General features: G+C 34.8%; 1 protein-coding gene across 4 annotated transcripts in view; it reads left to right on the top strand.

Moving 5' to 3' along the window:
- supt3h (SPT3 homolog, SAGA and STAGA complex component) overlaps positions 1-23187 on the top strand; it is a 121423-nt gene that overhangs the window by 29450 nt on the left and 68786 nt on the right. The window contains exon 2 of one of the 4 annotated variants that reach the window (XM_058749086.1): positions 12058-12275. The exons of the other annotated variants lie outside the window; for them this stretch is intronic. The gene's annotated coding sequence lies outside the window, so the exon portion shown is untranslated. The remainder of the gene's footprint in view (positions 1-12057; positions 12276-23187) is intronic. 4 annotated transcript variants of the gene reach the window in all.

The following is a 23187-nucleotide window of genomic DNA, read 5'->3' as shown; positions in this document are numbered from 1 at the left end:
GTGGTCATGACAGGAAATGTTTCGCCCACAGCACAGCAGACCGTTCGCCCCTAAACGTCCGAGAACAAGACTAATCAGACAAATGCTTTATTGCGCTTAGTAACTTAACCCAGAAACACGTAGCTGCATTATTTAAAGAGACCGTTCACCCAAAAATGTTTTGAAGAATGTTGGTAACCAAACAGTTGACGGTAGCCATTGGCATCCATAGTATGGGGAAAAAATACTATGGAAGTGGCTACCGGCAACATTTTTCAAAATATCTTCTTTTGTGTTCAACATATGGCTTTGGAACAAATTTCGGGTGAGTAAAGGATGACAAAAGTTTAATTTAAAGGTGGAAGTAATATTAATAATATAGAAGTTGATGGCTACCGGCAACAGAAGAGTAATTGAGTGAATTTTTCCTTTAAGCTCAAAAGCCTGCGCTGCTATAGCATTGCGTCATGCATATTTAAATTTTAATTGATTCATTGTCATTCTTTTGTACGATAATGTGGCTCATAATAGAATGCCGTTTATTATCCATTTCCTGACACCAAATTACTGCCCACACAAAGCTGCTGATAAACCAAGGTTTATTTTAATGGGATGTTTGTGTATATTTCTTAATGATAATTACATTAACTCTTGCGTGGAGGAACTTCCTGATTTAAAACATAAGTGCTGCTCACTGTCTTTTAGTCATATTTTGCAAGCTTGAATTTTGAACATTTATGTGATTTGTGTAGTTCCTTAAGTGACTCGGATGCTGAAACAACACAGACATACAAATAAATGCTAGCAGGAGCCAGTTCATTCTTAGCAAATGTACTTCTGTTCTTCATTTTCCAGCCCAGAATTTATTGAATTTAATAACTGATTTAATAGTAATATATTTTATTCATTGAAATTTTCTTTTTTGACAGTTTGTAATTAAATATGGGAAAATGTTGCTTGTGACTTTAATGGATCCATTGAAATTTAATTTAATTTAATTTTTTTTATTTGAAAAGATTTTATTTTATTATTCATTTTATTTTATATTTCACTTCATTTTGGTTTAATATTTTATTTTATATAAAAACCATACGCTGTTTAATCTTAATAATAATATTTATTTATTTATTTTATTTATTTATTTTTATTTAAGAAAGTACATGGGATGTTCAGTGAAGGAAAAAAATGTCTCATTTGCAGAAGTTGTTTTAAAGACAGGATTTGTATTCAATTAATTTAATTTTATTTTATAAGAATGTTCAATGAGTAAAAAAAAAATATTTGCAAAATTTGTTTTAAAGGCAGGATTATTTTATTTTATATAAGGCTGGTTATATTTGATTGAACTAGCATTCACTGATTAATCATTCACAGTAAGAGCGAGATTGTGTGTTAGGAAAGTTTGTGATTTGTGCAGTTCCTTTAGTCACTCAGATGCTGAAACAACACAGACAGCATGTGCAAATAAATGCTAGCAGGGAGTGCGGTTCATTCTTAGTCAATTTATTGCCATTTCTCGTTTTCCACCTCAGAATTGAGTGATTTTTCACACTGGAAGGTCAAACGAGAAACTCCTGACTGCACATTCTGTTAATTATAGCCGCTCACGAGACAGACTGTATTTTCATTCATGCCGCTGACTTTCTGCTGTCTCTGAACACGTCAGCGCCGCTGCGAATATCTGCTCTTTGTCGGCCGAGCGCTGGTGGTCTTCCTGCGAGCATGGCTTCACTGTGGTCCTTGTGTGTGTGCCCTTCTAAGGCCCGGCTTTAGCTTGGCCCGCTTCATTTCGGACCACACAGGCATAAACAGGGCATTAGATGCTAGAACATTATTCCTGGCTGCCGGAGGAAGTGCGCACTAATGCTTCCAGGAGACGTTACACCCCTGCACCTTTTCACACGTTCATAAATTAGAGCGGTTATGAGTTTACCGTTGAAAGCCATGCTCTATAGACAGCATTAAACGATGTTAAAGATTATGTTTGCTAGTTTAAATTCTATCAGTGGCATCAATTGGGCTTGAAATTGTTAATTGGGAACTGTCATACAGACTGATTTTGTTGTTGCATGTGCATACATTGTGAAATACAATGTGCCTTTTTTTAATGTAATCACCTCTTTTTTTCCAGAAAATTTTGCACTTTACTATTATCTATCACAAGGAGTTGAATCACTCAAATGTTTCAATATGCAATTTTTTTTCAAGTCAAACAGGTTAAAACAGACTCTAGATATGAAACTTAAATATTAGATTTCATTTTTATTTAATAATTTATATATTAGTAAAATATTTTATGAATGCTAATATTATTTTTTGACCGTTTGTAATCAGATATGGAAAAATGACTTCATTGGATCCATTGTAATTTGATTGCATTCAGTATGGTTATTTGATATCATTTCTTTTTATATTATTGGTTGTTGTTTTTTTTCCTTGCCCATTTTGTCTTGGTTACATCAACAAAAAAGTCATTTCAGGGAGAGAAATATTTCATTTCATTTTACTAAAAATTGCAATGTTCCCCCAAATTTGGCTTGAGCATAATCTTTTAAGAGTTGTTCTTTCTTTCTTTGCTTTAGGCAAATCTCACTTGTCTGTTTTTTAAAATAATATACTGATTAATTTGTGCAGAATAAGATAAGGAGCATTCATTCAGATAGTAAATAGTGCTCATGATGATGCTTTTAGTTCTGTGCTTTTGTTGAATATCTTTGATTTTTAATCTTCTTTTGCAAACCAAGCGGTTTGTTTATTTAGTGCACAGACATCTTTTACATTCTCACAAAAGATAATTCCATAATTTACAGTCTCTAGGATGTTTTTGTGAGTGTTGACGGCCAAATTGACCTGGTGATGTGAAACGCTGTGGATTCGTGTTGGCAAAGATCAAGACGAATAGAACCGCAGCTGTGATCTGAACTGCTGTTTACGCATTCAGCACATCGCAGAACTCTGGGATACGACAAGATCACACTTGGAAGGTCTCGCCAACCCCAGTGGCTTTCGCTTGCGGCATGGGCACATCGTGAGAATGGCAATTAAAGGAGAAGAACCTGTTATTTCTGACAATTATCACAAGTCTGCTTGCTTGGTGAACTGGCACTTTGAGTGCTGAGTGACGTTTGAAGAGGCCGTGACTCATCACTGTCACACATGCATGCTGTCTAACGTGACGTCACATGTGGCGGAACATGTCACACTGTCATTTCAGCCTTCATTTGACAACTAGTCATTTTTTCCACTTTGTCTAAGGAGCTAAAAAAGTTGAACACTTGTTGATTGGAGAGCTTACTTTTAATTCACACATTTTGGACACACAGTCCACCACAAAATAAGTTTCTTACATACATCCATACATTAAAAAAAAATTATATATATGTATGTATGTGTATATATAATGTGTGTGTATATATATATATATATATTTGTTGATTTTGATGGCTTCCGTTGTCCTCATTTGTAAGTCTCATTTGTGAGTTTTTTGTCCCATAACTCTCAGGATCTTTTAAGAAATTTATTTACTGCGTCCATGTTGCGTGCACCCTTGCTTGTGCAGCTCAACAATCCTGCCACATTCAAAGACAGAAAACCTTTCTGCCTTTGCCATCAGGAGATCATGACAGTGTGACTGCCTGAAGGACAATGACATGAAAGCCATATTTTTGCGCAGATTTTAACTTTTTAAGACTATGGTCTTAAACTTTTAATCAGCTGATGAACAGCCTGTTTGAGTTTATATGCAGTTTTCAATAAATTGCCTATTCTCTATTTTTTTGTCTCTTGCTCCTGTTTCTTCTTTTGGCATTTTGAAGCAGTACTTACAACCTGGTTATGATCCACCAGCGCGAAATGCGAATACTTGTAATGTTTCCCCCGGTCTTAAGATTTTGTTCAGCAGTGTGTATATATATATACAGTCATGGCCAAAAACATCGGCATCCTTGGTAAATATGATCAAAGAAGGCTGTGACAATTAATCTGCATTGTTAATCCTTTTGATCTTTTATTTAAAAAATTCACAAAAATCTAACCTTTCGTTGGATAATAAGAATTTAAAATGGGGTGAGATATCATTATGAAATAAATGTTTTTCTCAAATACACGTTGGACACAATTATTGGCACCCCTAGAAATTCTTATGAGTAAAAGATCTCTGAAGTATATTCCCATTCATATTCACAATTTTTAGCGCTCCAGGGTGATTATGAACATGAAATTATCCAGCCATGGCTTCCTGTTTCACAGAAATATAAATAGGAGGGAAAACAAAGCCCAAATTCCCTTAATCATCCATCACAATGAGAAAAACCAAAGAATGCATTTCTGATGTGCAGCAAAAGATAATTGAGCTTCACAAATTAGTGAAGTGGCTTTAAGAAAAGAGCTAGAGCAGTGAAAATTCCCATTTCCACCATCAGGGCAATAATTAAGAATTTACAATCAACATAAAATGTTATTTATCTGCCTGGAAGAGGACGAGTGTCTATATCGTCCTAATACTGCTGTATTTTTAATGTTGTAGGCCTATATTTCTGCTGGAGGTCCTGGACATCTTGTTTAGACACATGGCATCACTGATTCTATCAAATACCAACAGATAAAAAATCAATAAGTGACTGATTCTGTTAGAAATCTTATAATGGGCCATGTTTGGATCTTCCAACCGTACAATAATCCAAACACAAACCTCAAAAACAACACAAAAATGGGTCACTGAGCACAAAACCAAGCTTCTGCTGGCCATTCCAGTCCTCTGACCTGAACCCTGTAGAAAATGAGTGAACTGAAGAGAAGAAGCAGCAGCATGGAGCTGTGAATCTAAAGGGTCTGGAGTGATTCTGGATGAAGGAATGGTCTCTGATCTCTTGTCAGGTGTCTCTAACCTCATCAGGCATTATAGGAGAACATTTAGAGCTGTTAAACTGGCAAATGGAGGTTTCAAAAAGTATTGAATAAAAGGATGCTGTTAATTGTGGCCAATATGTATTAGAGAAAAACATTTATTTCATAATGATATTTCCCCCCATTTTAAATTCTTATTATCCAACGAAAGGTTAGATTTTTATGAATTTTTTAAATAAAGGATCAAAAGGATTAACAATGCAGATTAATTTTTACAGCCGCCTTTGATCATATTTACCAAGGGTGCCGATATTTTTGGCCATGACTGTATATGCAATATTTAACAATGAGACAGGACCATATGTGGGCTTTATTTGTACAGTTAAAACTTTTTTTTTTTTTACATTTTTAGTTTTAAGCTTTTGCTAAACATTTAACTGAAACAGTCTGTCTGTCTGTCTATAAACACACATGTGGCTCATAGACAAAACATCCTCAAAACTCTCTTATGCTCTTTATTAATGTCTTTTTGTGCATCTATTATCTGTTTTCCGACAGGAAAACCCATAAAATACTCAAAAAACTGCAGATACATTTTAATAAATTGGAAAGATTCTAGAAAATGTGAAAATAAGCCAGCTAAATTGCTTTTTATTTATTTGTTTGTTGTTTGCTATTCAAATAAGCCATCTAGATGGCATCTTAGATCTGACGTATTCATTTATTTATTGTTATTTATTTGTTTATCGTAATTTGTCAATCATGCATTTAGTTTTTCTCAATCTTTTGAAAATCTTAAAATATATATCATTAATGTCACTCTTAAGTATAAAACCAGTTTTTCATTCATTGCACTGATTTGGAAATGATCTTGGAGACAAAAGCATGTTTAACACAAATAAAAGGGTGTTTTTGATGTCTAATGAGCTTCCCAATGTTTCCTGTGCTCAGTTGTGGTAATGAACTTAAAGAGGAGGAAAGGAAATGATGCAAATCACATCAGCCTCAAAAAATATTTAAGAAAGCATTACAGTCTTCATGCTGTTTATATCTGGATTAGATCCCTGGCTTTCCCGGTGCCGTGTGTCTATTTTAGTGCTGATTTTAGTTTGATGAACAGTTTCTTCATAACTTCTGTAATGTCTAAAATGACCGAGCATTTCTGTGTTGTGCAATATCCTGATCTTGTGAATCATCTTTTTAATTACATGGATATAAACAAAGAACATTTCCTGAATAGTTGATTTTCTCACGCAAAGAAAAAGGAATTGAGGTTTGCTTTTGTTCATTGGTTTCCTTATGAAGCAATTTGTGTAGTCTAATATTGACCAGGAATCTGGTTTATTTTTCGATTTGGTGTTTTTTGACACCTCTGCTGCTGTTTGCGTTCTTGAAGCTGTTTTAAGTGCAGTGGCTGGTGCGTTTTGTCTTTGTGAAGCATGATGACATTATTGCCGTGTTTTCCCCATGCGCTCCTGTAAAGTCATTTAAACGCAGCTGCAAATAAAGACCGGTCATAGTAGAAGAGTTACTCCTCTGAGAGAAATGTTTTATCTCAAGTGTTTTAGCAAATCAGACTGGACAGAGAGAAGCTCAGCGGATTAGACTGTAGTGCACAACATTCTGTTTCTGTCTGCTAGTTAGACTGCACTTCAGTTTGACATTCAGTCTGTACTTTCATGCTGGATATGAAGTGCTGTTTGTAACCTATTTTACCTCTGTATTGTGACTATTACCAAAAGAAACAGGAAATTCAATGAGAAAAAATGTCAAAAACATTTTCATTTGAAAAGGCATTTATTATTTTAATTTATTTTCATAAACTGATCATTCAAAATAATAAAGTAAATGGTATATTCAATGAGATCAAAATCAAATTCAAAGTTTTTGCAGTTGTTGTTTTAAAGACAGAAATTGTATTTTATTTATTCATTTATTTTTTCAGAAAGTAAATGGCATTCTCTGAGAAAAAAATGTTAGAATTTTCATTTGCAAAAGCTGTTTTAAAGGCAGTATTTTTTCTAATTTAATCTAATTTTACTTTGTTTCATTTTTTTTATTTTAATTTATTTAATTTTATTCTATTCAATAATTATTCATTCACAGTAAGAGCAAGATTGTAGGGCTGGGCGATATATCGCATGCGATTGTCATGTTCATCTGGTCAGTAAAGCCGGTTCCATGATTAGCGGTAAATCTCCATCACCTGCTTTCAGATGGAGCGGCGTTTGATACACAGAGCCGTAGTTCACTAACAAGCTACGCAATATCGCATTCATTATCGAAGGCGATTCATCTGTGATAATGAACGCTATATTGCGTAGCTTGTCAGTGATCTACGGCTCTGTGTATTAAATGCCGCTCCATCTGAAAGCAGGTGATGGAGATTTACCGCTAATCATGGAACCGGCTTTACTGACCAGATGAACATAATCATCACGTTTGATATATCGCCCAGCTTGTGAATTAATAATGTAAATGGGATAATGAGAAGAAATGGCGAACTATTTAATTTGAACAGTTTTTAAAGGTGGTGTTTATTTTATTTTATTTTTATTTGTTTTTTATTGAACTAACATGTTCTGATTAATTATTTACAGTAAGAGCAAGATTGTGTAAATGAAAAAGTCTTTTCATTTGAAAAGTTGTTTCAGAGGCAGAGTTATTTTATAACTAAAATGCACTGATGAGTCATACACAGAAAGAGCAAAATTGTGTATTAATAAAGTAAATGCGGTTAATTTTGGTTTCATGCTAAATTTAAACAGATATTGCCATCAGTACTTTAGACATAGAACTGTATATACTTAGATTTGCAATAAAATCCTGTCCTTATAATGGTCTTTATTCTCTTAAACTCTGGTCAGGAGAGTTCATACCACTGCACCAGGCGAATCCCAGTTGTCTTCCAGTAAGATGATTATTTAGAGAGCCCATGTGCCGCTGCTCTATGAGGTTTTGAGACGCTGCGCTCTGGAGTACAGTAGATCTGCTCTATTTGCCGTGTCTCTGTAGCAGCGGTTTGAGCTAATACGATACAGAGGCTTGTGTTAACATGTGGTAGCGTTCAGAGGGACCACACTTCAGTGTAATTCTGCTCTCCCTTCCTCTTACAGCGGGGTCTGGGAGTACTTCAAGGTTTCTGGCAGGTCTCTCATCATTTTCAGAGACCGTGTTTCTGGCAGCTCTTCCTCATGTGTGTGATGCCAAAAACATTCATTTCTAAATGAGAGTGGATAGTGGCCTTTACAGATAGTGGCTGAACACTGGACACTATGGGCTTTTTAGGGGTTTTATATTAAGCTTAGATTGACTTTTGTTAAACATATACTTTTTTATATTTCCACTTTAGTCTTATAAATGTAATAAAATAATAATACAGTAAAATGCCTGTTTTTCTCATTTCCCCTATATATTGTTTTTTGAAGAAGTCTCTTATGTTATAAAGGCATTTATTTGATCAAATACAGAAAAAAACAGTAATATTGTGAAATACTATTACAATTTAAAAGAATGTTTTTCTATTTTAATATACTTTCAAATATAATTTATTTCTGTGATGCAAAGCTGTATTTTTCATCAGCCTTTACTCCAGACTTCAGTAGGGATGTAACAATATCAAAATCTTACGATGTGATAATATCGTGATATGAAGTCCACGATACGATATTTATTGCAATATTAAAAAAAGAAGACAAATGAAGAATTGAAAAAAAAAAAAAAGTTTTTGTACATTTTAAAGTTAAATTATTCTACCTAATGGACTTTGAGAGTTCAAAATTAAGAGCTCCAACCCATGTTTTTAATTAAGAAAACGTAAGTCAGAAAAAAAGTCAGTGAATTGACTTGTACCTGAACTTTAAAGGGGTCATATGATGTTGCTAAAAAGAACATTATTTTGTGTATTTGGTGTAATGAAATGTTTATGCGGTTTAAGGTTAAAAACACATTATTTTCCACATACTGTACATTATTGTTGCTCCTCTATGCCCTGCCTTTCTGAAACGCACAGATTTTTACAAAGCTCATCATTCTGAGAAGTGAGGCGTGCTCTGATTTGCCAGCTATCCAGTGCGTTGTGATTGGCCGAATACCTCAAGCGTGAGACGGAAATGTTACACCCCTCACCGTATTGTGATGCTGTGTCCAGCCGCGACGACACAAAAACAATAAAACCCATTACAAACGAGGCATTTGTTGCGCCCTCTTACACTCCAAAGAGAAAGGAAAACTTGAAATCACATCATATGACCCCTTTAAAGGGGACTCAACCCTCTTTTTATTTGTGATATACTGTCTCAGTCTAAATTACATTCACACTGGTGTTTTTTACGATGCCAAACACATTAGAATGTAATAATAATAACAGCAGTGATAATAATAGGCATATATTGTAAAACAATTGCACTGTAAAATAAATGAAAATGAATATTTCATAGGTATATTATTTTTTGCTTTACACTACAATAGGGAAATTACAATACTTCTTTCCTAATTTCTACACTTGAAAGAGATATTTTGAATTTGGACTGCATTTAAACTGCTAGCTGTCAGCAATTCGTACTGCACTTTTAAGCTTTTGTTTTGACGGAAACGGCAGTAGAGCTTTTATTTTGAAGGAAATCATGCTTACAGCAACGCATCTCACTACAAATCTAGTGAAATGCTGTAATCATCTGCCACGAAAATAAAGCATAACTGGTGGCCATCACTTTCAAGTACCTAAACTCACGTTAAACTCACAGCACATGCAATAAACGAGTTCAGTGAATTCACTCTGAACAGAGCTGTTCTGAGGCGTACAAAACACCGGACCACGAGCTGATCGCCTGAACAAACTGTGGGCATCACTTTGAAACGCGTAACGAAAACAGACTTGATGAAGGGATTAAGCTATATTGTGCTTTTTTCATTTTATTATTATTATTATTATTAAATGTTAATTAAATTTAATGCTCATTTTAAAATTATAAATATTTTAATCTTCTTTTATATTTTCATCTTATTTTCTGATTTAAAGTGTAGTGCTGTTGTTTTTACGCCGTTTCACAAGTCATAAAATTCTTTAAAAAATTTTTTTTTTTTTTTGTGAATTTATGGTGGATTTTCCTTTTAATAGATCCAAACTTTAGTATGAAGTCAAATCAACAACAAAAAAACCCATGTAATGCAGATTTACAATATCAGCCATAATATCAGTTATTGACCATAACATAAAAATAACTATGGCCGAAATATTGTATCGGACAAAGCTTCAACATCAGTGTAGCCGCAGTATTTCTCACAGATGCAACGGCCAAACTTGCCCGGTGTGACTTTGGTCAAAATCTGGGCAGGCAGGGTGTGTAAATTCATGACTTTCCTCACTAGTCATATTTGCATATTGTGAGTGGTTAACAGAATTCAAATCAGCGGTGCAACTGGTCATCGCTCGGGCCAAAATTCAATATGAATTGTATTCAAACCAGCATTCAAATGACCTGAAACACAGCACCGCTGTTAAGACTTCTGACTCGTCTGAAGTGACGAGATAAATGATCTTCACAACTGAAATGATGGAGTTTTAACTATATGCACAATGAAGGAGGTCATTGTCACGTCTTTGCTGTTTCCAAACATACTTACAAAAATATTGATGTTTTGGTGAAAGGTCTCAGTAACCAGAATAAATATGGCTACACAGTTACTTAAACATGTATCAAATGTCCAAAGACAAAAAGACGACTGTATTTGATTTGGAATAATGGCTGTTTTTTAATGGACGTGGATGTTTGAATGTTTGGGAGCTGCTGGCAGACGCTAATGGCTTTTCGTCTCTTTACTGATTTCCAGCAGTGTAAAACGAATCGGATGAAAGCCGTCGCCGCCATGCATGTGTTTTCCCGGATCACTCATGTTCCGGAAAGGATGGACGCTGGAGAACGCGTTTGATTGAAGAGAGATAATTTAGTATGAATGTTGAAATGTGTGAAGCACTAAACACACGGTGCATGCGATGGACTGTTTCTGCTGCGTATCTGATGCCTTGATGTTTTTTTACATCAGTGTTATATCTGGACTGATCTCTTGTTTGAGTTCAGTGACTTAACGCTCTGATGTTTCATGGAAACATTTGCTATTTAGTCTTGATATCACCTCTGCCAGCGAGGTGTTCCTGTTTTCCTGCGCGTTAGATCTCTAATCACTGTTTTTATGAGCATATTGAGTCGTGCCTGGCTGCCGTACAAGAACACGGCCCTCTTGCCTACTCAGAAAGACAGTTCATGTCCAATAACATCCAGATTTATCAGATTTATCAGACGCGCACTTGGGGTTCTTTGGGTGTGTGAGCGATGGAGTTGTTGTTTGTGTCTCAGTGGGGTGTGAGCAGTAATATCTCATGTTGAGCATTGAGTTCTGTTGATGTAATGAAGACGTTTGCACATTATTCTGATGAACTGCCAATATGAACTAGATTTTTGAAGAAAGTGCGACTGGTATTTGACCTTGCAAAAGTTACTGCTCTGATTCTAGAGTGTTCTGGCTGGTTTTCAGGGCATTGCAATGCAGTTGTTAGGGTTTTCTAGTTATTTCTGTATTATTTTTATTTCCAATGAAAAAAGAAGGATTCGCACTTAAAGGGGTGGTTGATTTGTGATTTCACTTTTTTAACTTTAGTTAGTGTGTAATAGGGCTGCATGATTAATCAAATGCGATTTGCCATGCACATTTTGTCAGTAAAGCCGGTTCTGTGATTAGTCGTAAATCTCCATCACCTGCTTTCAGATGGAGCAGCATTTACTACACAGAGCTGTAGTTCACTGACAAGTTACTGTACGCAAAAAAAAATAGATGATGATATTATTACGCGATTATGAAATCGAAGAAATCATTTGTGATAATGACTGCTGTTTGCGTAGCTTCTCAGTGAACTACGGCTCTGTGTAGTAAATGCTGCTCTATCTGAAAAAGCATGTGAAAATACCACATTTAATAACACACTTTTACTTCATAACATCAGTCAAGTGTTTGAAATAAATCCTTCTGTGAGATGATGTGGCTTCTTACACAGGTTAAGGCACACAGCATATTTCATAGTGTTCTAAGCAGTGATAAAGGCATTGCATTATAGATATACTTTATTATAAAGAAAATTATAATGATAAGAACTCCGATAAACCATATATTGTCGTAGTCGTGTGTTTATTAGTCACGTTGAATCAATAAAAGCAGTTACATTTTCTGTTTATCCAGCTTCAGCATTTCCTGGGTTTCTTCTGCGAGGTGTGTTTGGACTTTCTGCACGAGAGCGCCTTCTGGTCTTCTGGCACTCTGGCGGTTTAGCGAATCACAACACACTGGGCCAGCTAATCAATCTGAGCCCATTGCGTATTTCTGAGGGAGGGGCTTCATAAAAACAGGAAATCATCGGAGCGTTCTTCGGAGAAGGGACAGAGTGGTGTAGCATAAAGGTAAATTATGTGAAAAATAATGTGTTTTTAAAAAAAATGAAGCATTAACACATGTTAGACTGCACTGTTAAAAAGCAGTTAACCACCCCTGTAATCAATGTTTTTTTGTTGTTGTTTTTTTTATTGTACAAAAAGCACAAATGGATGATCAGGATCATCAAAATTATTTTTAGATTATAATTATCATTATTACTTGAATGTTTTTAAATAAATTATATAAATATACTTTTTTTAATATTTATTTGTGGGTGTGTGTGCGCGAGTTAATATTTAATTAGTTATTTATTTAACTATTTAATTTAATCATGCACCATAAGGAAGGAACATTTGGTAATCTATTAATATATTGCTAAAATATATTAAATATTAATTTTCAATGGTATTTGAATTTAGATGTAATTTTTTCTGTAAACTGGTTATATTTACAGAAAACATTCAATCAAAATTTAAATAACCTTGAAATATGTGTGTGTGTATAACCAGTGGCATTTTTTAAACCTTTATAAGGACAATTTTTATAATTACAGAATTGTTATATTGTGTATATATTAGGGCTGTAATCAACCAAAGAAAATCTTGATCGACTGAAGTCCTGAAACTTTCGACTAAAAATGACGTTGTGGAGAAAAAAAAAATGTACGTTACATTAATTAGATGCGCACTGTGCTCAGTACTTGGTAGCCTTGTTGTCTGCCTAAATTAATTATAAATAAACATAAAAAACGAATAGGCTATTTGCAGTATATTAAATCGTTTTTGACCTAATTATTTTGCACTGAAATGAGTCTGACACACGAGTCTGTCGTCTCTGACAGCGGTGCATCACGTGCACCTGCGCAATATAGCCTGTGATTTCTGAAAACAGTACTATGTTGTCAACTAGTGATATCACAAGAACTTTTGAGGAATGTGCAACATAATTTACAAAATTATTTTTGTCATATGTTATAAGTATAACTGTCAGACACTATCATTTCAGCCGCTCTGCGCAGCTCGCACAGAGCGAAGCTGAACATAAGAGCTCAGCTTCGCGGCTGAGACACGAATAGACTTAAAGCTTTTACTCTTAATAAACACAAGAGGCGCGTCCACTTTAATAAAAAAAAGAATATTTATTAAACAAACAAGAGCAGAAACCAAATAAAGTGCATAACTGAAAAATAAAGCATCTTAGGCTCAAAACTAACACAAGCAGTGGGCACAGCGCAATTGCGCATTCCAAATAAAAAATACAAAAAATAAAAAAAGTGCCCAAATCCAATAAATAATACTAGAAATAAATTTGCAGTTTGCACAATAATAAAAGGGAACCATAAAAGTAAAGTAGGCTACTACAACATGTTAATCATCCAAATTTTAAATGAAACCAAATAAAGTGAATACAACAACAAGGTAGCTGCACTCAGAACAAATACAAAAATAAATAAATCAAATGCCCAAATCCACAAGTATTTAAAATTAATAAATGTGCAAAATTATAAAATGTTATTAATGTCCAAAACGAAATAAAGTGCCAAACTGATGAAATGAGCGTGGCAAAAAATCGACCAATCAGAATTTTGGTCGAACCAGACAGTATCGACCAATTAATCGACTAATCGACTGGGACGTTACAGCCCTAGTATATATATATTTATGTATTTGTATTGTCTTTTATGTCAAATGCTTAAAATGTAATGCTTTCTTTAAACATTAAACATCCAAATGTTATGAATTTGCAAATATCATTTACTGAATCAAATCGAAAACCTGTGAATCATTAATCAAATCGGTTCGCTTTCTACCCAAAGATTTCACACTTAATAAACATATATTTACTTTTTTTAACAATGCACATCCATAAAACAAAGAACATTTATTAATATATTAAATAAGGTCAGTTTTGACTTAATGTTGTCTTTAAAAAGACAAAAACAAGCAGGCCTCAGGGAAGTAGCTAATGAACGGTTGCTTGCATTATAAATTAGAGAATGTGCTGTTGTTTTTAAGTCTTTTCCACCAGGAAACAAGCTTCTAAAATAAAAAAAATTGGACATCAGAGAGATTAATTTGATTTAATATCAAGCTTTATAATCAATCGCAGCTCCAGAGAGGCATAAACCACAAAGCCTGATGGTAGAAGCGTGCTTCAGGAGATAATCCGACAGTTCGGTGACCGTTGTGAGGGTAACGGGGGGAGATTTAGAGAAAAGATCAGAGGAAACCACAAGCCCACAGAACTGGCCAGAGAAGCGTGCCGGCTTTCAGCAGCAAGACGGCATCTTTATATCCTAAAGCTCTGCTTCTGCCTTATTACTGCAATTAGCCAATGTCTTTAGGGGCTTGAGGACTCGATTGCTTCTTTTCATCAGTGGTGGACTTGAGTGGTGCTTCTCTGCGGCCCAGCTTGTCGTCATATGTGCTGAAACACGTGTGCATTGCATGACCGTAACAGAAGCATGGCTCACCAGGAATAATTTCATATGAATCACTAATTATTTAGGCAATGGGCATTGAAAATCCACAGTGGATTCATGCCAGACTGTGTTCAATGCACTGGATTTACTAAATAATGAAGTTAAGCTGCTGGATTTATTGGGAAGATCCAGCAGATGAAACCTTGTTAATATCCAACAACCGCAGATTTAGTTGTTGAATCTGGGTTGTGTGTTCTGAGTAAAGACATGCATACAGTCCTTAAATTAATTTTATAAAATGTATGAAGCCAGCACTAAAATCTGATTGAATGAGCCACTTCAAAGCGGTTGAACAATAGCAAATCAGTTGATTTCTATATGCACTGCATGAACTTATATGAACTGCTAAAGAACTATATAACTCTAAGATTTGTTTATTTTTATGTGTGTTTTTGCTAAAATAGTCCTTTCCATGCTGATCTTTGAGCAGGGATGTGTATTAAAACATGCTGAAGTCCAGAGAGATTAAAGAATTGTTTTAATAGTTTAAACGTAATAAACGTATGAAAAAATAATTATAAAAATATATCATGGATTCCACAAAAATATGAAGCCTTGCAACTGTTTTCAGCATTCATCTGTATAATGAGAAATGTTTCTTGAGCTGCAAATCAGCATATTAGAAGGATTCTAATATGGCATCACAGGAATAAATTACATTTTATAATATGTTCGCATATAAAACGGTTATTTTAAAATGTAAAAATATTTTGCTATTTTTACTGTATTATTGATCAAATAAATGCAGCCTTGGTGAGCAGGAGAGACTTTTGTTATGGCTTCATTAAAATGTGTTGTAAACTAAAACTTCTCATATTTGTTTTGTGCAACTGAATTCTTTTACACTGATTAAGCCTTTAGCAATAGCCTTATCCTTTGTTTAAATATTACCAGACTCCATTCATTATGACTGAATACGGTACGTTAATGCTGCTTCGCAATCTTAACTAGCAATCATTATGTCAGCTTACTGTATGTGTCTAAACATGCTTGCATTGAGATTAACTATGATGTATTGGTGAAATGAATGCTGGTATAAAACAGACATATTTTTAGTGGTGTTTGCCAAGTCAAGCATTACTATTACTATTGCTCAGAGTTAGTGATTTGAACAAACCCCTGACCTTAAGTATTAAACTTTCACTTCCACAAATTAGTCCAGATTTCTTTCATTATAATAGCAGTTCACATTTCATGACTAACAGAGGTGCAGAACATTGGTAGCCAGTCTTTGACTCGTTAGATTGATTCCACTTATAGTTCATAAGGTTCTCCATTCCTCATGATTGGAAGCTTCCCTGGCTGTTTTACTATATTATGATTGTGAGATGGCTCGTGAATTTACCTTTGACAAACATTTTACTTTCTGCCCCTACACGGTCCTTAATAGTGCTGAAGCATGCATGTGCTATTTACGTCCGCCTTATTCTCCGTGCGTTTTACTATCTGCGGTTTTTAGAAATTGGAAACAACCAAACATTGTTGCTATGGCCTAGAAAATAAATTTCAACCAGCTGTGCCCTAGTATTTTTAGATATGCTTTTAGGCACCGAGGGACTTTTTTTTGGGTTTTGTGAAGATGTCGGGCTCTGCATTTTCACACAGTACCCTGAAGTTCCTCTTCGACATAATTACAGCTTTCTATTTGGAGCTAATCTGAAGGAGTCTGTATGGGCAAATAATGAAAATATATAGCAGATGCATCATGCAAAATAATGAAATTCTCAAACAGAGCATGAATGACATGAATTAAAGGAATAGTTCACCCAAAAATGAAAGTTAGCTGAAAGTTTACTCACCCTTAAGCCATCCAAGATGTAGATGAGTTTGTTTCTTCATCAGATTTGGAGAAATGTAGCACTGGATCCTCTGCAGTGAATGGGTGCCGTCAGAAAGAGTCCAAACAGCTGATAAAAACATCACAATTGTCCACAAGTAATCCACACCACTCCAGTCCATCAATTAATGTCTTGTGAAGCAAAAAGTGCGTGTTTGTAAGAAACAAATCCATCATTTATGCATTTTAACTTCAAACCTTCACTTCTGGCCAAATTAGAGCCTATCATCCATAATAATGCTTACTCCAGTGAAAAAGTCCATCCACTGTTGTCTCTCACATCAAAATCCACCCACATATTTGTTTAGAGCTGTTTTGGACTGTTTGATCTGTGCAGATTTCTCTCCTGATTCAGACAAGACTACTTTTTTACCTGGAGAAAGCATTATTATTGATAGAGGACTTGTAACAGTTGAAAGCATTTTAATGATGGATTTTATTTCTTACAAACACACAGCTTTTCACTTCACAAGACGTTAACTGATGGACTGGAGTGGTGTGGACTACTTGTGGATTATTGTGATGTTTTTATCAGCTGTTTGGACTCTCATTCCGACGGCACCCATTCACTGCAGTGGATCCATTGGTGAGCAAGTGATGGAATGCTACATTTTTTCAAATCTGTTCTTAAGAATCAAACTTATCTACATCTTGGATGGCCTGAGGGTAAGTACATTTTCAGTTTTGGGTGAACTAGTCCTTTAAAGAGCCTCTTCTGCTTCATCTCTGCCTCATAAACTAGGAATGATTGTGCATCCCGTCCGGATGAGACGCCTGTCCATGGAAGTTTGGAGTTAACTGTGAGTGCTGTGTAATGTGCGGGACATGTAATATGTTTGAGTCGTTGGATCAGGGGAACAGAAGCCGCTTTGGTAGGACTGTGATTGGAGTGAATCATGTTGGCTAACTCAGTGTGGGCATCACACATATGGAAACACTCTGAGGACTCAGAAACTCAAGACCGACAGTCTTAGACAGAAGCTTTTATAAACAGGACTAAGCCAGTATTAGAGATGGTATCGGCTTTCTGCTGTTGTCATGTTGCGTAGACAGAGGGATATAATAAACGAAGGACTGAAAATGATTGTTGTACATGTTGACTACATATTCATTAATTCAATATGTATAAAAAATGTTTGAATTGAAATTGAACTCGTAGTCGTGGTTAATCTGCTCCTCCAGTGGTTAGTTAGCCATTCCAGATCATTGAATTAGTGAGTTAAATCAGTGAACAAATTGTTTTGTGAACTTGGTCGGTTGATTCATTTGAAAAGGTCAGCGATTTGTTCTCTAGCACATAAATATTCAAGATGCTTCCTGAGACGGAGTCCTGAGTTTTGAATGCACAAACTGTGGTTGTGTTGGAACTATCGCATGCTGTGTTTTCCTCCCTGACCCCATGTTTGTTAGTGAAAATCCAGTACTCAAATGAAATGGCATGTGTGAGCTAATGGTCTGTGAGCAGACGCAGCAGCAGGTGCTTTGGGTATCTGTGGCTTAGGATGTGGCTTTCGCCAGAGCGATTGTTCTAAACAAGAGAGACAGGTGGCCTATGGCACAGGAAGCTGGTATTGTGTTGTCGCTGTTTGAGTTTGGACAGTTCCTCTCATCAATAACCCCGTGAGTCACTTTGCTCTTTTAGAGTTTGGAGCTTGTTGTCTCGTGTGTATTGTTGTGACTCTTTTCCCATGTCTATGTCAGAGTGTACAGTATGTTCTTATATAATAGTATTATACAGTCTAATATGAATATAATTAATCTCGCTGCTTTGATGAAATACTGTACGTTCGTGGAACTTTGTTTCCAATTAATGGAAAATAAATTGATAAACCCTTGTGAGGCCATACGTTACAGTGATTTTACTATGGTTTTGTTAGTCTCAATGTGAAGCACAAAAATAAAGATGACTGCCTGTGCTTCCTCAAACACTTATTGCTTTTATGGCAACATGAATGTGATAAAATAAACCAATGGTTAATAAACAATTTGACATGTACAGATCATGAGAGGAAAAATTACATAAATTACATCATAACATTTTAATTATTATAAAAATGTAATGAAAAAAATAAACCCAGTTTTGGACAACATTTAATATGCTTTGGTTTGTAAAGAAGAATTGTGAGGATTTGTGAACTCTCTTTATATATCTGAATTTACATTTTTATCTATTCGGTTTGCTTGCATAAAAAGACAGAAGACTTCTTATACAATAAAGGGTTGCAAAAAAACTCTTTATGGAGCTGAATTTCCACAAATAAATAAATGACCCCCCAATTTAATTTGACTTTTAATTAATTACATTTAAACATTTAATTTTTTTGGTAAATAAAGGGGATTTACTATTAAAAATAAAATATGGAAGAAATATTGTGTGATTATTTCTTTAAAAATAAATATAATTTTTTTTCAACAGTAGTAATAGTATCACATACATTCTACTAAATAATAGTAATATATTTCTGGCAGAATGTCTTTAAGATAAACTTTTATTTTGACGGGTTGCCGTGAATACCTTTTAAATTTCTGTGTGTAGCTATATGATATGACGCTGGTTTTACTCAAATGAAACGGTAAAATGCTGGTGAAGTGACTCTCAGAGCAGTTCTGGAGATGTTGTTTATGTATTTATGTCCTCATTGAGACGGCAGATGCTGAAATCACCGCGAGCGTCACGCGTGCTTCAGTGTATGTAGTAAAAAAAGAAAAACGCGCGTCTCTGCCACTCATTCATTCACACAGAGACTTGCAGAACATGCGGGATTCATATCTGAATCGACTTTTGCGGCTTAATATTTACAGATACTAGTCCATGTCGCGATTTGATTTAAGTGTAATGACCTACTTTTGATTAATTCATCCAAACTTTGACAAATTCCGTGACATTCCGTGCTAAACTGTAAATTCCGTTTTTATAACTGGATTCCGTGATTCCGTCCGCGTTTTCTGCATCGCTGTAACCGTAGGGCCGTACGGGTCAAGAATTGGGTCTACCGGGTACTCGGTACCACCGGTACTTAAAAAAAAAAAACTTGGTACCGTGATGTTTTCATTTTTTTAGTACCGACTTTGTACCGAAGTACCGGGTCTTTTGACAACACCATACTCTGTAATTATTGGTGAGTTTTACTGGCAAGTGAAAATTGTTTCAAAGTAAATCAAATTTTCCATTTCTGTGTATAGGCTATGATTAACACACACACATATTGGTGTTAAAACTGATCACTTTCTTGTAAAATTCAATTGATGTGTGGTTAAATGGGTAAACTGGTGTTGAATGTCAATTTTTAGGGCTGGAAATGAATTGCTATTGGTATTTACTGACTTAATCACTCCCCAATTGATTTATTCTCTTGAAAAAATGCTAGATTTCACATGGACCTCTGTGTCAAACAGATGTTTGCAGTATGTTTGGCTTTGCCGGGGTGTGGTTGTGTTACCGTGTTTTTTAATTCACTTGTTAAAGCTCTAATGACCGTGGTGAATGCAGACGCACTCTCCGTGTCGCTGTAGCTGGGGACATTTTCGTGTGAAATTGTTTTATATGGCCATTTTGTGCATTTACAAGATCCATTCATTTACCTAAGCACATTCTTGAGATTTACAAGTTCAATTTTAAGCAACCCAAACTTCATAACAGGAAAATATAGTTAAACAAGCAGCGAATTCCCCACGAGGTGGGCGGTTTGAAATGAGCCCGAGAAAACAGAAGCTGTGGTGGATTTTTAAGTGTTGTTTTTCAGTATTTCAAAATTACCAATACTAACCATATCCTGTTATTGAAGCACTGGTATCTTTATTGCATTGTGACTGATATGAGTAACGCACAGATTTCCTCCGGTCGTTCTCAAAGCATGACTGGACACGTTCGAACGCAACACACCACTGTGTCACCCTATTAGTGGGATTGTATTTTTGACATTGCGGTTGAGTGGGTGTGTCCCGAACCCTAATTTTACCATTTGCTGCGGTCTGTTGTTGGTGTAATTTTGCTTAAATAACGGTTTGGATTCAATGTGTTTTTTCTTTTTTTAATAGCCCAGCACCCTGCCGACCCGTCATGCAATTCCTGGCCCTTTTCCGCACACAAAATGCACATCACATCTGAGACAGCTATGCCCAGATGCTGTAATGTAAATGTTGATTCACAACCAGCAGTCTGACCATCCGGAAAGAGCCAAGACTTCGTGCGTGCCAAGAGCAAAATAGATCTCAGCTGAAGACTGGCATGTTGAGTTTGAGGGCCTTCGTTTGATTCACAGAGCAGCCGTCAGTAACACATGTCAAACGTCTCAAACCATCAGTGGCTCGGCTGTCAGAACCAGAAAGTGTGTGTCTGGCCGGGATGAGGGTGTATATGCTGCACAACTGCAGAAATGTCAACCGGTAGAGATTTTAGGTACAGCAAGTACATCTACACATTATTTTTTATGATCATTTTGCACATTTTAGAGTAGCAGTGAAGTCATGAAAACTCAAACAGATTTATAGGAATATAATATGTATGGGAATAATAATAAAAACTGTTATATTTGAATTTACTGACTAGATTTTTAGCTCTGCTCGCTATGAACATTATTCTCACTATGGCCATAAAAACAACACATTTTTTTTTATAATAGTGTGCTAATGAAGTTCATGAAGGTAGTTAACCTTATGAAGTTATTTGAAAAAATGAGTATATATTTACTTTTTGATTTATTTATATATACATATATAATAGACAGAGACACACACACACACACAGTCAAACCAAAAATTATTCAGACACCAGATTTTTGATATTTTGGTAACATTTTACAATAAGGTTGTATTAGTTAACATTAGTTAATGCATTAATTAACATGAACCAACAGTGAACACCGCATCTGTTCAGCATTACTTAATCTTTGTTCATATTCATTTATTCATATACTAATGTGTTTGTTAACGCATTAGTTAGCATGAACTAACAATGAACAACTCCACTGTTCAGCATTACTTAATGTTTTGTTAATGTTAATTTGCACATTTACTAATGCATCTCTTTACATTAACAGATTAAGTAGTTAACGTTGTGATTAATGCATTAGATAAAATGAACTAAAAATTAACAACACATCTGTTCAGCATTACTTAATCTTTGCTCATGTTGACTTATTCATATACTAATGCATTAGTTCACGCATTAGTTAACACTAACAATGAGCTATGCCTGTAAATAGCTTTATTTAATAAGCTTTATTTAATTATACTACATATACAGTATAGACACAACTAATATATTAGTCTGCGTTAACTAATTAAGTTGTTAATGTGAAGAGAAGCATTAGTATATGAATAAGTCAACATGAGCAAAGATTAAGTAATGCTGTAATGCGTTGTTCACTGTTAGTTCATGTTAACTAATGCATTAACTAACATTAACTAATACAACTTTATTGTAAAGTGTTATTTTTTATTGGGTGCAGGACTCTATAGTTAATTTATGTAAGTGAGGATGATAAAATAAAATAAACTGTGACATAGTATACACAAAACGCCTTCATACAGTGGACTACCAGTAAGATTGATTTAAAAAACAAAAATGGGACCAAACATTTGATTTGACACTTTGACCTGACCATGTTTTGTTACATACCTTTCTATGAAAGTTATCTGACATTTATCAAGATGAATTTGTATTGAAACAGTTTAACTCGAGTTCTTGTCATATTTTGGTAACACTTTACAATAAGGTTCATTAGTTAACAACATTAGTAAACATGAACTAAGAATGAACAATACTTCTACAGCATTTATTAATCTTAATTAATGTCAATTTCGGCATTTACTAATGCATTATTAAAATCACAAGTTGTGTTTGTTAACATTAGTTAATGCACTGTGAACTAACATGAATAAACAATGAACAAATGTATTTTCATTAACTAACATTAACAAAGATTAATAAATAGTGTAATAAATGCATTGTTCATTGTTTGTTCATGTTAGTTAATACATTAACTAATGTTAAGAAATGACACCTTATTGTAAAGTGTTACCATTTTCTAAACTATTGCGAATAAACTGTGATAATGTGAGAAATGTTGAAAGTGTTTGAATAAATTTTGGTTTGACTGTATATATACATTAGTCAACATTTGAAGTGAATCAAAACCTTTCATCAAAGTTGTCCTAAAACCAAAACAATACCAGTTCTTGTCTTAGGACAACTTTGATTAACATTTTTGATTCATTTCACTTCAAATGTTGACTACTGTATATATATATATATATATATATATATATATATACAGTGGTATGTCAAGTTTGGGCACCCTGTAAATTTTCATGATTTTCCTTTATAAATCATTGGTTGTCTGGATAAGAAATTTCAGTTAAATATATCATATAGGAGACAAACACAGTGATATTTGAGAAGTAAAATAAAGTTTATATGATTTATGGAAAGTGTGCAAGAATTATTTAAACAAAATTAGGCATGTGCATAAATTTAGGCACCCTTGTCATTTTATTGATTTCAATACCTTTAGCACTGATTATTAGAACTCAATATTGGTTTGGTAACCTCAGTGACCCTTGACCTCCATACACAGGTGAATCCAATCATGAGAAAGTATTTAAAGGAGGCCAATTG

This window comes from Onychostoma macrolepis, chromosome 17, assembly GCF_012432095.1.
Source record: "Onychostoma macrolepis isolate SWU-2019 chromosome 17, ASM1243209v1, whole genome shotgun sequence".
In the NCBI taxonomy this organism is placed as follows: Eukaryota; Metazoa; Chordata; class Actinopteri; order Cypriniformes; family Cyprinidae; genus Onychostoma; species Onychostoma macrolepis.
The sequence above is the reverse complement of the archived record's forward strand: the minus strand, read 5'-3'. Positions and strand labels throughout refer to the sequence as shown.